A 12,071-nucleotide genomic window follows, 5' to 3' on the forward strand; every position below is an offset into this window, starting at 1 on the left:
TGAAGAGTTTGAATTTTGTTCTGTAGAAGAAAGCTGCTGGACTATTTCAAGCAGAGAAATGTCATCATTTGGCTTATGTTCTAAACAAATCATGTTTGGCTGTTCTGAGAAAAGGTGGTAGGAGGGCAGGAGTGGAAGCAAGCAAACTATATACAAGAGACAACCGGAGACTGGAGGAAGCAGTGGAGGTGGAGAGAGATGTGGATTCTTTATATCATTTGAAGGTGGAGTAATCAAGACTTGCTGATAGAACTGTGGGTATCACTCAGTGGTAGAGCACTTGCCTAGAATGTGCAAGGCCACCACCACCAAAAAAGAAAAAAAATATTGCTGATAGACTGGAAATGTTTCAAGGATAACCTCAGGGTGTGGAAGCTGTAGGGTGAAGGATGGTGGCATTAGTGCCACTTACTGAGCTGTGAAGACAGGGCGTGGGGGAGGGGAGTAGGGAATGAACCTTGCTTGGGGCACTTCAGGTTTAAGATACTTACAGGTCATCCAAGGAGAGAAATCAGGTTAGCAGGTGGATATATGGCATTAGGGTCAGGCTGGAGAGACCAGTGTGAGCATTTCCAGAGGGGTAACTGTGAGAACACAGGACTGGAGGGGCAGTGCAGGCCTAGGGGTGGTGTGTGCACTGTCATGGGAAAGCAGGAAGAGTGACGGGTACTGAGGGAGATAGATGGGTAGCCAGTGAATGCGGAAGGGAGGCGTGTTGGAGGGCTGGGGAGAGAGTGGGAGGAATGGTCATCCTGGAGACTAAGATGATGAATTCTCTGGGAAGGTGTAGCCAGTTGCTGTGAAGTTCTTAGTGTCTCTTCAGAGTTTGGTCACATATTTAAAGTGAAGATTTTGTTTGTTTTTCTAGGCACATTTAGCTGCGAAGACACAGGCTTGGAGTAGGTGTGGAGTTGGGCTGAAGGAAAGCTGAACATTTGTCAAATAAGTATCGAAGGAAACAGGAGCAAAGTAAGGAAAGTTGGGGAGGGTGTGTGCAAGGGAGGGATTAAAACATTGGTCCTTGGAGTTTGGGCTGGTGAGGAAGTGCAACTATGACAGGGAGCTGGCTGGTGAGGAGCTGGGAGTGTCATTTGATATAATCTTTTTGGAGGGTAAGTGGGCAATGGCTGCCAACCTTTTTTGTTTGTTCCTTTTTGTTTTTAGTGGTGCTGGGGATCAGACTCAGGGCCTCACACATGCTAGGCAAGGATTCTACCACTGAGCCACACTACCAGCCCCCATGCCTGTCAACTTTTAAAATCTACGCGCCTATGGTCCTAACCTAGGAATATGTCTTCTAGGTACAGTCCCTGTGTGTATGCAAATTGGGTATGTGAGGGTGACCATTGAAACCCTGAGCCTATTTCTGTGTATGTGTGTGAGAGCAGGCATTTGTGTATTCACATGTGCACTGTGTAAGACTGCATCTCCCTCGCTACAGTCCTGTCCTCAGCAGGAGTTGGGGCTGGGGCTGTAGCTCAGTGGCAGAGCATGTTTGAGGCACTGGGTTCAATCGTTAGTACCACATTAAATAAATAAATAAATAAAATAAAGGCATGCTGTCCATCGAAAATAACAAAAATTAAAAAAAAATTCAGGAGTAAGATTACACTTGGTTGGACATTATAATTTTTAAATGATTTGCTTATGTAGTATTTGTAAATTGGTATCACAAGTTTGCGTCTGTCTTTATTTCTTTTATTACTTTAGAAAATGAACTGTACATTTTAGGAATATTTTCAGGGGCTCTGGATGGAAACCTATTTCTCAGAGCTTTGGTCTTTTTCACATTTTATTATAGTGATAGAGCCAGCAAAATATGTTTGACCTTCTTTTTTCTCAGAGGTTTTACCAAGATATGATTGATTTCACATAACCCAATTTTATTTGGTAGCTCAAATGGGGACAAATCTGAGATGATAAATGTGAAAATCCCCAAGGGATTCTCTCAGCATAGGTAGATGTAGTAGCCATGGGTGTGGGTTGCTGTTGACCTCTGCCCTTGGCAGTGTGCACAGGGTCTGCAGTGCTTCGTGGGTTGATGGGCAGTGAGATGGTGACAGATGGTGACACTTTGAGAGTAGACAACATGACAGTGTTGGGACTTGAGGCACAGAATTTCCATACTCGAGTGCTTGGTCTCAGACAGGGTGGGGTTGGCATTTGTAAAGGAGCTTGACTTTCCTTTTCTATTTGTGTAGACATAAGGAGGGAGAGGTCTGTAACTGACATATAAACTTATTCTTGGGTGTTTGGCAACTGCAGGGTGTCTGCACTGAAAGAACAAAATGTTAGAAATGTGGGTGTGAGTGTCCCATAAAGATGAATTTTGTTGTGTATTGTCATGTACAAAATCAGGACAGTTTCAGCTTTACAAGTAGGTGCAGAAGGTGAGGCTCTGGAACTCAGGAAACAGCAACTCCAGATACCAGCAGGTGGAGCCCTCCAGGGCAGGAGCCTAGCCTGGCCAGCTGCCATACGTACCCCCTGGGCAAGCTGTCTCATTTCCACACTACTGGGTACCTGGGATCACCCTTGTTGGGCAGGGAAACTAGCTCAGTATCAGGAGTAGGTAAGCAGCCATGACTGGGCACTGGATTTGGTTTGATACCTTTTGGGAAGGACTCTGGGTGGAGGCTACAAAGGAGTTTCCTGCTGGTAATGGAGAGGGCCCATGCTCTGTGAGGAGGGGCTCCAGTTCCCTGTACTCCTGGAGCCTTGTCTTTCCTTCCCAAGGGGCTGCTGGGTGTCTGACATTGACTCCTATGAACTGGCTAGTACTCTGCCAGCTTTCGCCTCTGAAGGGGGTACAAGGTTCAGTTTAACAGCTTGTCCAAGTGTAGTACCTTTTGCAAGGCAAGGCCCAAGCTTTATTTGTTTTCCAGCTTGTTCATCACATTCACGTTTATAACTGCTGCCATTGAAGGACTTCTGGAGCTGGGATGGGAGTGAGGAGGAGCCTCCTGAAGGTCTTGCTAGCATGGCTGTGGCTGCGTGGTGGTGGTCTGTACACCTCGCAGTGGTAGCACTACACGTGGCTTTGGGTTTGTAAAATGTTTCTCTTCCTGTGCCCAGAGAGATTCTTGCCTTAGAGCAGTTGAAAGTTATTGTTGCTGACTTTATAAAAATGTTTTATTGAGGGACTTGATAATAGGCTTATGGTTAACATTTTGAAATGTTTAGTGAAGTCAGATACCAGAAGAAAGACAGATGATACCAGAAGAAAGACAACCGTTATCGAGTCTTAACAACCCTCCACAGGCTTTTGGAGGAGGTCTCAGTCAACTCTCATTGTGAATGAATTAGTTTGGGTTTTATTATTGTTTGTTGTGCACATCACAGTTATGAGTCAGCAGTGCACCTGTGCAGTCTTGGAAGAGATATTTTGCCTGTGCAGGGTAGGGAAGCAATACCGGAGAGGAGGTGCCCAAGACTTGGGCATGGTGTAGATTAGAAAGTGCCATTTGCTTAAGGCATGGGCTGATGTTTGTGTGTCTGGGAGCAGGTAAAGTGAAAACTCATGTGGCTATCACATACAGTAGCCTACATTTAATATGTGCTTACTGATGGGCTTTGTAACCATAGCAGACAGGAAACCTGAGAAAGTGTCCATGGTTTTCCTTGGAATGGAGAGGAGAGATGAATGTGTTTTAACACACATTTCCTAGACTTGGAAAAGATAACCAAAATATCTGTGTGGTATTCATCTTGGCATTCACTCTGGAGTTCTTCCTGAAGTCCTGGGGAGCCCTAGGTGGGACTGTGTTGATGATATCACATGGTGGCCGAAACATCAGTGTTGGTGTCCACCCAGGTGGGGAAACTAGAGCCTAGAAGTTTTGCTTCTGCTGGATGTGCCATACAATTGGCTTAAACCTGATGTGCATTTTGTAAAAGCACACACAGTAATAGACAGGAGAAATGTAAAACAGGTGTCAACAATGTAAATATGATGCCACACTGCAATGCGAAAACACTGTGGTCATTACACCGCCCTTTAATAAAAACGGACTTTTAACTGCATCAGTCTTTCTTAGTCGTGTAGTAAATCTTCTGTTTACAGAACTTAGCCTGAGTATTTTGTAAAAGTCAAACAGCCAAGACATATAATTTCCTCAACAGTCTTTGTCTTGCCCTTTTACAGATGGCGTAAAATCAGGTGTGTAAAAAATAAAAAAGCAGTTTGAGCTGACGTGAAAGGTATTTCAGATTTATGCTTTGCAGATGATATTGGTATGATTAATGCATTCATTGCTTTTTTATTGCTTTTCACAGATAATGTACATAATGCATGGAAAGTGTTGTGATTTTAAATCTTTGCCAGGTTTAGACTGTGAATATCAACAGATGTTATCATATAAGTACCATAATTATTATAAAATAAAAAATTTGTCATGAAATGCATTGACATAAATTTCATTTATGTAAATTGCTTTCATTAGTATAAAACCTTAGCGTAGCTGTTAGGGTTTGTGAAGCACTTTAGATGAGATTAACTTGGTATAAAGTGGTCACAAATGGGTTGCTTTAAATTTAACTGACAAGAAAATAACGCTCAAGAGTTAGGAAATTACTGAGGCATTTGTTTCCAGCCCACATTGCTGGTGCCGCTTAAATAGGTTGAATATGAATTAATAACAGCGGACTGCCAGTTCAATAATTGCAGAAAATAATTGGAAGGAGACCTTAAATAATAAAAGTATTTCGGTCTTGTTCTTTTTTTTTTTAAAGAGAGAGGGAGAGAGAGAGAGAGAATTTTAATATTTATTTTTTAGTATTCGGCGGACACAACATCTCCGTTTGTATGTGGTGCTGAGGATCGAACCCGGGCCGCACACATGGCAGGCAAGCGCGCTACCGCTTGAGCCACATCCCCAGCCCCTCGGTCTTGTTCTTTTTCATTCTGTTTCTGTTTTTCTTTGGTGTGCCTGCTCGCTGCTTCAGCATAGCCATCATCGATGGCATTTAGGTCTGCACTGCAAGTTTTGTGCATTCGAACTGTGTCAAAGAAATATACATTCAGATGCTTCAGAATATGGATGTTGGGTGCTTATGTGGAGGCTGTGTGAGCTACTCAGGGTTCTCGGTTGCACTCATGTTATGGTGGCTGGATAGTGGCCAGTTGCTGACTGTTCTCAGGAGGGATTTGGTCCAACAGTGTGGACAGGTGGGTGAGGTCCTTTTTCCCTGGCTCTGAGCTTTCTGTGTTCTGCTTTTATTTATTTATTTATTTTTTTTTTGTGTGTGTCCTTTTAAATAAAACAGCATAACATCCTCTCCTCTGTGTGGCAGTTAATTCACCAGCATATTATATTGCCCTTGTGATCTAGGCACACTCATGGGCATTCTAACTCATTCACAGAATTTTACAGGACGGCACTGAACCAGACTGAGACCATAGGATTGCTTGTGGTCACATTGGCTCATGTCACAGTTAGCAGGTGCCAGACTCACGTACTGGTTCTGGTAACAACACTTTTATCTTACTGTGATATAGAAAGCTTTTTTTTTGTTGTTGCTGTTGTTGTTTTTATTTTTTAGGAGATATGTTGTTTTCCAGGGATTTCCTGTTGGATTACTTTCCTTCCTTAAATGAGTTTCACCTTACTTCCCTGAGAATGGGGATACTCACCAGCTGACACAAACAAAGCTGTGCTTGTTTGGGAGTAACCTAGGTATCACTGTTGAGCAACCAGAGGTCATTTAATTGTATCATTAAAATCAGTCCTATGAAAACAGCAATGCATCTGACGAATCTGTTTGCCAGTGTGCTCTTAGCCAGCAGGGCAGGATTGTGGTCTTCTGCCATATTCATCCATCAAACCAGTTTCAAATACTCTGCCCTTGCCATTGCAGCCCTGGCTGTGGACACAGACCAGGTGCCTGGAGCCGCCCCAGCTGGGCAGGCCGGGAACCGCATGGTCTGGTTTTGTCTGGCTTAGTGAGCGCTGCAAGGCACTTGAATTGGCAGCTGCCAAAAGACTGGCACTGTCCAGCCCAAGGTGTGGAAGGAAGAAGATGTAAGAGAACTATGTGGTTCTGTCTCTGCCTACAAGAGCTCCCAGTTTTGCTGGGGAGGTGGTGCATCTAAATTTTGCAAGGCGGTTTAGTTTTTCAAGTTGCTCTATTAATCAGCACTAAAATGTGAAGTATGGGTAAGCTGAAGGAGATGTACTCCAGGGTCGCTGCCTGGAGAAGGGGAGTTTTTAGTTGGTCCTTGGAGATCTGATAAGTTCTGTGAGGGGGTGTGTTGGGGAAAGGAGGGCCCTCTGTTGGTTCTGTGAGCTGGGTCCCTCGCGGGGCAGTCTCCTCCACCTTCAGCATTGCCTCAGGCTTGGGGTGTCTGAAAGCCAACGCTGGCCTTTCTTTACTTCCGCTTTGCCATCATCCTTTCAAGCACTCAGACCTGAAGCTGAATTGTCTCGGAGACCAGTCACCAAGAACTGCTCCATTGTTCTTCGGTGTCTTCCTAGGACTCTGCTCTGGTCCGGGTGTCCCTGCCTTCCCCTTAGAGTTCTGTCAGGAGCTTTCTCACCGTCTGTCACCTTTAGACGCTCCCTGCTCCCTGCTCCCACTGGCCTGCATGCCACTCTCTTGACTCGGTCTCTGCTCAGAAATCCCAACACATTTCTGTTGTGTTTTACGGAATATATTTCATCTTCTTAGAAGCTTTCAAAGTTGCCTGCAGTCCTGCCCTAACCCTGTCTCTCGTTACTCCTACAGGAAGTCTCTCTCTCTTTTTAAATTTTTTTAGTTGTTGATAGGACTTTATTTTATTTATTTGTTTTCTTTTTTTAAAAAAAAATATTTTTTAATTGTCAATGGATCTTATTTATTTATTTATATATGGTGCTGGGGATCAAACTCAGGTCAGGGCCTCACACATGCCAGGCAAGTGCTTCACCACTGAGCCACAACTCCAGCCCCTATTTATTTATTTTCATGTGGTGCTGAAGATCGAGCCCAGTGCCTCACACACGCTAGGCAAGCCCTCTACCATTGAGCCACAAACCCAGCCCTGCAAGAAGTCTCTTTATTTACAGGTTAGAACTATAAGATACTTGAGAGGTCACCCAGAGGTCACTGACTAAAGAAGTGAGGGGCCGAAGGCAGGAGAGTACCTTGATCGAGGCCATGGAAAATTAGTGGCCATGCTGGGACTGGGCCAAGACCCCTGCCATCTCAGTTCCATTCTTGTCTTCTTTTATTCAAACTGTTCTTCTCCCTGCCACCCCAGATCCTAGCCCATCCTGCCCCTGTCTGTCCACATTCTACCCACCTCTATTTTTATCTATTCCCTGCTAATACACAACAACTGGGCACTCACTTTAGGTGAGGCACTGTGCTGGATGCTGGGGTGCAGCAGTTTACAAGGCAGATACTGTCCCCTTCTCCACGGAGCTTACAGCCTAGTGGGGGAGAGAGCATACACAAAGAAAAAAGGAAAGTATAATCACAAGTTACGGTGAGTGCCGTGAAGGAAAATCCTAATAGGTAATGCTTAATGAACACTTAAGGACTTTACATGCATTTATTCATTTAATCCTCACAAAACTTTGTGAAGTAGATGTTTCCCTCACTTTACAGATGAGAAAACTGATGCTTAGTCTAAGGGACTTGGCCACAGTTTCACAGCTGGTAAGCATGGAGCCAGGATTGGACTCCAGCTGATGCGTACCCTGGAAGACCACAAGCACAGATGACCATCACCACAAGAGCAGGGGGCACTGTGAGAGAGAGTAGTGGGGAGGCCTAATATTATTGAGGAGATATTGGGGAGACCTAGTTCTGTTTGAAGAGAGCAGTCAGGGAAGGGAGGGAAGGGATCAGCAAGGAAGTGATGAGCTGAGGCATTTTTTAGAAAAGACCAATCACAGGATGTAGAAGATGAGTGGAGGAGGCCAGAGTCAAACTGGGAGAATGCTGAGGAGGCCATTGTATTCTTCCAGATGAGATATCACTGCTGGGGTGGACTGGGGCAGGGACAGGAGAAGCACAGAAGTACGAGGGCTGGGACTATATTTAGGAGTTCACATGAGAAGAAACCAGAGGTAGTAACACACTTAACTCTTATGGAAAATGCAAATACAAAGAGAATACTCAAGTTTCTCCTGACTAGGGAGGAGAGATTGGTGGGTGGTAGGGAAGAAGAGCAGAGGGTCCTGAGAATGGCTCTCAGATTTCAGGTCTGAAGGAGCTGGGTAACTGGAGATGTTAGTTACCGAGTGGAAATGTGGGAGAGGACAGGACTGGGGCGCAGGGATTTCTGTGTGGGACATTGTTAAGTGTGAGTTGCTGTGAGACATCCAAATGTCAACTTCAAGGAGGTAGTTTGATGTCTGAATCAGGAACTCAGAGGTGAGGTCTGGGTCACAGATAATGGGAGGGTCATAGGTATGTATGGAAAAAGGCTGAGATAATAGATGACGTCACTCAGGAAGAAATTATAGCATGAGAAGCAGGCTTAGGACTTGGGCTGTTTAGAGACTGGAAAGAAGAGGAGGGGCTAGCAAAAGACTCAGACCTGTTAGAGGAATAAGAAAATGAGATAAGTGTTGTACAACAGAATCCAAAAGAAGGTGGCATTTTAAAAGAAGGGAAGGGTCAGTTCTGCTAAGATGCCAGGCAAGGTGAGTACCAAAGGATGACCATTAGGTCAAACCGCATGGAGGTCTTCGGTGCTCATGGCGAGGATGGTTTTGGTGGGGCAGGTGCAGGCCAGCCTGGAGGGGAAGAGGAGCTCTTTGGCTTACACAGATCCTCCCATGACTCGGATGCTGGTTTTTTGTCTTCTTTCCTTTTAGGACTCAGACTTTAGGTTGTTTTTTGTGTGAAGTTCTTTCATCCACGTTTTGATATTAAACTTGTGAATCTTAAAGTTGAATTGATCCTATGACTATCAGAGCTGGAAAGAAGAAGGTGACCAGAAGACCCAGGGATGCAGTGATTTGCCAGGGTGACAGTGAATCAATGGCAGATTTCGGTTGAGAGTTAGTGCACTTTACATCATGCAGCAGGGCAACACAGCTACTCACCTGAGTCTCTCCCGCTCAGGTATAAGCACCTCAATGGCAGAGACTTGGGTTGGTTGTGCTTGTGTACCTCTCCCATAGTATGCAGCTCAGCATTACCTATGTGTATTTGAATACATGGGGTCCCTTGATTTGGTTCACTGTGGGTCAGTTTACTTAGACTCAAAGGAATAAAGCGTTTTTCTTCTTTTAGCTTCCTACGGGTTATTACCTAAAACCTGTTCTCACTAGAGACATTTCCTCACCTCCCATCTCCTTACTCCTAGTCACAGATGGTTCCTGAGTTGGCCGCTAAGTGATTGACAGGGATGAGAGGGTGGTCTCTATGCCACTGGGCACTTCCCAGAAGAATGGCTTTTCAAAGTTCTGTGTGTAACTTTGAAGCAGTAGAAAAGGACTCAGGCGGGCTGGGGATGTGGCTCAAGCGGTAGTGCGCTCGCTTGGCATGCGTGCGGCCCAGGTTCGATCCTCAGCACCACATACAAACAAAGATGTTGTGTCCGCTGATAACTAAAAAATAAATAATTAAAATTCTCTCTCTCTCTCTCTTTCTTAAAAAAAAAAAAAAAGAAAAGAAAAGGACTCGGGCTACTCCTGGCACCTCTAGTCAGTTGCCTCTAAGAAAAAGCACTCACACTTGCATTCACTCAGTATTTTCATACCATAGCCTCAGCCACCCACAGCCACAGCCACAGTCTGTTGTAAATGTTGGTGTCTTGGGGCTCAGAGCAGGTCCTTCCAAGACTCCACGAAGGACCCACACTGGGAGGCTGCCACAGGCCTGTCTACCTCATATCTGTTAGGCACTCATTTCTGTTTCCTGACAGTTTTTTTAGTTTCATATTCTTTATTTTCTTTTCTGTGACTACTGGTGAAGCACTCTTGGCTGATTTTTCTTTCTTTCTTTTTTTTCTTTCATCATAACTTGATGGGGTTCTGTATAGAAAAGTTAAAAATATATTGAACCTATTTGGGGAGAATTATTTATAGAAATTTTAATGTAAAAATGTTGCTTTAGATTATTCTATATATGTGACTCATTTTGTTTGTTTTGAAATGGGGTCTCTCTCTGTTGCCTAGGCTGGTCTTGAACTCCTGGGCTCAAGTGAGCTTCCTGCCTCAGTCTCCCAAGTAGTTGACTGCAGGTGTGTGACACCATGCCCAGCCTCCAGGTGACAATGAACGTTGCATTATTTACCTGAAACATAGCCAGATCACTTTTCTTTATGACAGTCTGGAGAATCACAAAGTACTTTATGGACTAGTGAGTGAGTGAGGTCTATGGGGTGTCAGTAGCTTGCTGTTAGCTGCCCTGTGCAATAACATCCCAGCAGCCTTCTCTGGATGGGAGTTGGTATCCTCATTCTGTGAACAGTAGAAAAGTCAGAGAAGTTAAGGAATGAGCTCAGACTTACCAAGGAAGCAGGCAGTGGCGACATATTTCAAGCCTTCCTATGCTAAGGTGATGGCTTTTCTTAACACGAATCTATTTTTTGAAGAATTGTAGAATAACTCAGAATGTAGATTTTTAGTTTTGTTGGCGAACGTCTTAGACCTTTGAATGAACAGCTCTGCTATTCCAAATTGAGTGTTTTTCTACACATGGGAGGCTGTGCGTTCTTGGCATATTTTGAACAAAAAGGTAGCCAGCTACTGATAGGAATTTGACCTGAAACTTACTACATGGTTTCCTGTGCTGGGCCTGGAAAACATTAGTTTATAATACTCAATTGACCAGTTATCAGTCTTAAATCTATTACAGTTTGGAGGTCAGCTTCTATTGGGAGGGGAAAGTCACTTCCAGAAAAGAAGGTCTGCAAAAGGCAACTGGAAATTTCACCTGGAATAATGGAACTCTGCACAGAGAGACCCACATGTTGTGCATTGAGGGATCCATCTTTCTAAGCCACTGACTATATAGCCATGGATACAGATGTGTACAAGAGGCCATTGCAATTCAGTCTCACAGCATGATTCTCTAGTGTACATTTGAAGATATGTTCCTTACATCTTCTATTTGTTTAAAACTGCAAGCCATAAACAAGAGTCTTTAATTTTTGTGGGTTACTCATTCCCCATGGAGATCAGCCAGGTTTCTCTCTCTTACAGGAAGGATACCACCATGCTACATTTGTGTGGTACCTTCAACTGGCTAATAAATGTTTTTTTTTTTTCCTGGTTGCATAATATGTCTTATAATTTAGAAAACACAGAAAGATACACTTAAAAATAATGTTATTGTGTGTGTGAATATACATTGGGATTATATTGTAGATAATTTTTAGTCAGTTTCTTTTTTCACCTCATGTGTGGTAAACATTTCTCTGAATTAGTTAAATATTTTGCCTCCTGATTTTTAGTGGTGGGAGGTACATTGTATCACATTGGACAGAAAGGTCATGTGTCATTTTAGCCAGTACTTTTATAAAGTAAGTGCTGTCACAGTAGAGAGGCTTTGTGAGCCTCCCTTTTCTAACTGCTCCACATTGATGCTGTTGGTTGAGCACACAGATGTCAGCGAGCTGCCATGTCCTTCTTGCTAAAGGTCCTCAGGATGTTGATGCCCATTAAGATCAGGTATAGATCTAGTCACTTGTTAAAAAAGTAAACTGAAATCATCACCTAGATAGAATTAATCTGTTAAAGCTAAAAAATCAAGCCCTTCAAGTTACTTGAGAAGCCCAGAAGGAAAATATTATGTTATAGGGCTTTGTAGCTACTATTCTCACAGCTTAGTGCAAGGGTGTAGGAAATATTTTCATAGAAAGCTTTCACTTTTTGAGAGTTTTTTCAGATAAAGAAGGCTTGTTTAATTCAGGAAGAGTTATTTCGTAGGAAATCAAGTCTTTGTAAATCCTCTATCACATTTCCACACTTGCCAGTTATCTGGCAAATGATGGCTTTCAAATGGTTCAGGGTTTCTTAAAAGCAAACAATTTTGTGTTTTATACATATTTATCTTTATTTAAAAATTTTTCATTGTAGGTAGTAAACTTGTACTTTCCTTTTGTATTTGTCTCTGGGTGATATTACTAGTTT

General features: G+C 43.5%; 1 protein-coding gene across 4 annotated transcripts in view; it reads left to right on the plus strand.

Annotated features, from left to right (window-relative positions):
• Pcbd2 (pterin-4 alpha-carbinolamine dehydratase 2) overlaps positions 1-12,071 on the plus strand; it is a 48,443-nt gene that overhangs the window by 7,711 nt on the left and 28,661 nt on the right. The window contains exon 1 of one of the 4 annotated variants that reach the window (XM_076855855.2): positions 912-969. The exons of 2 other annotated variants lie outside the window; for them this stretch is intronic. The gene's annotated coding sequence lies outside the window, so the exon portion shown is untranslated. Of the gene's footprint in view, positions 1-911; positions 970-12,071 lie in introns of those variants that run through there. One more of the 4 variants, XM_076855859.1, reaches the window with a different exon arrangement.

This window comes from Callospermophilus lateralis, chromosome 5 (assembly GCF_048772815.1).
Source record: "Callospermophilus lateralis isolate mCalLat2 chromosome 5, mCalLat2.hap1, whole genome shotgun sequence".
NCBI lineage: Eukaryota > Metazoa > Chordata > Mammalia > Rodentia > Sciuridae > Callospermophilus > Callospermophilus lateralis.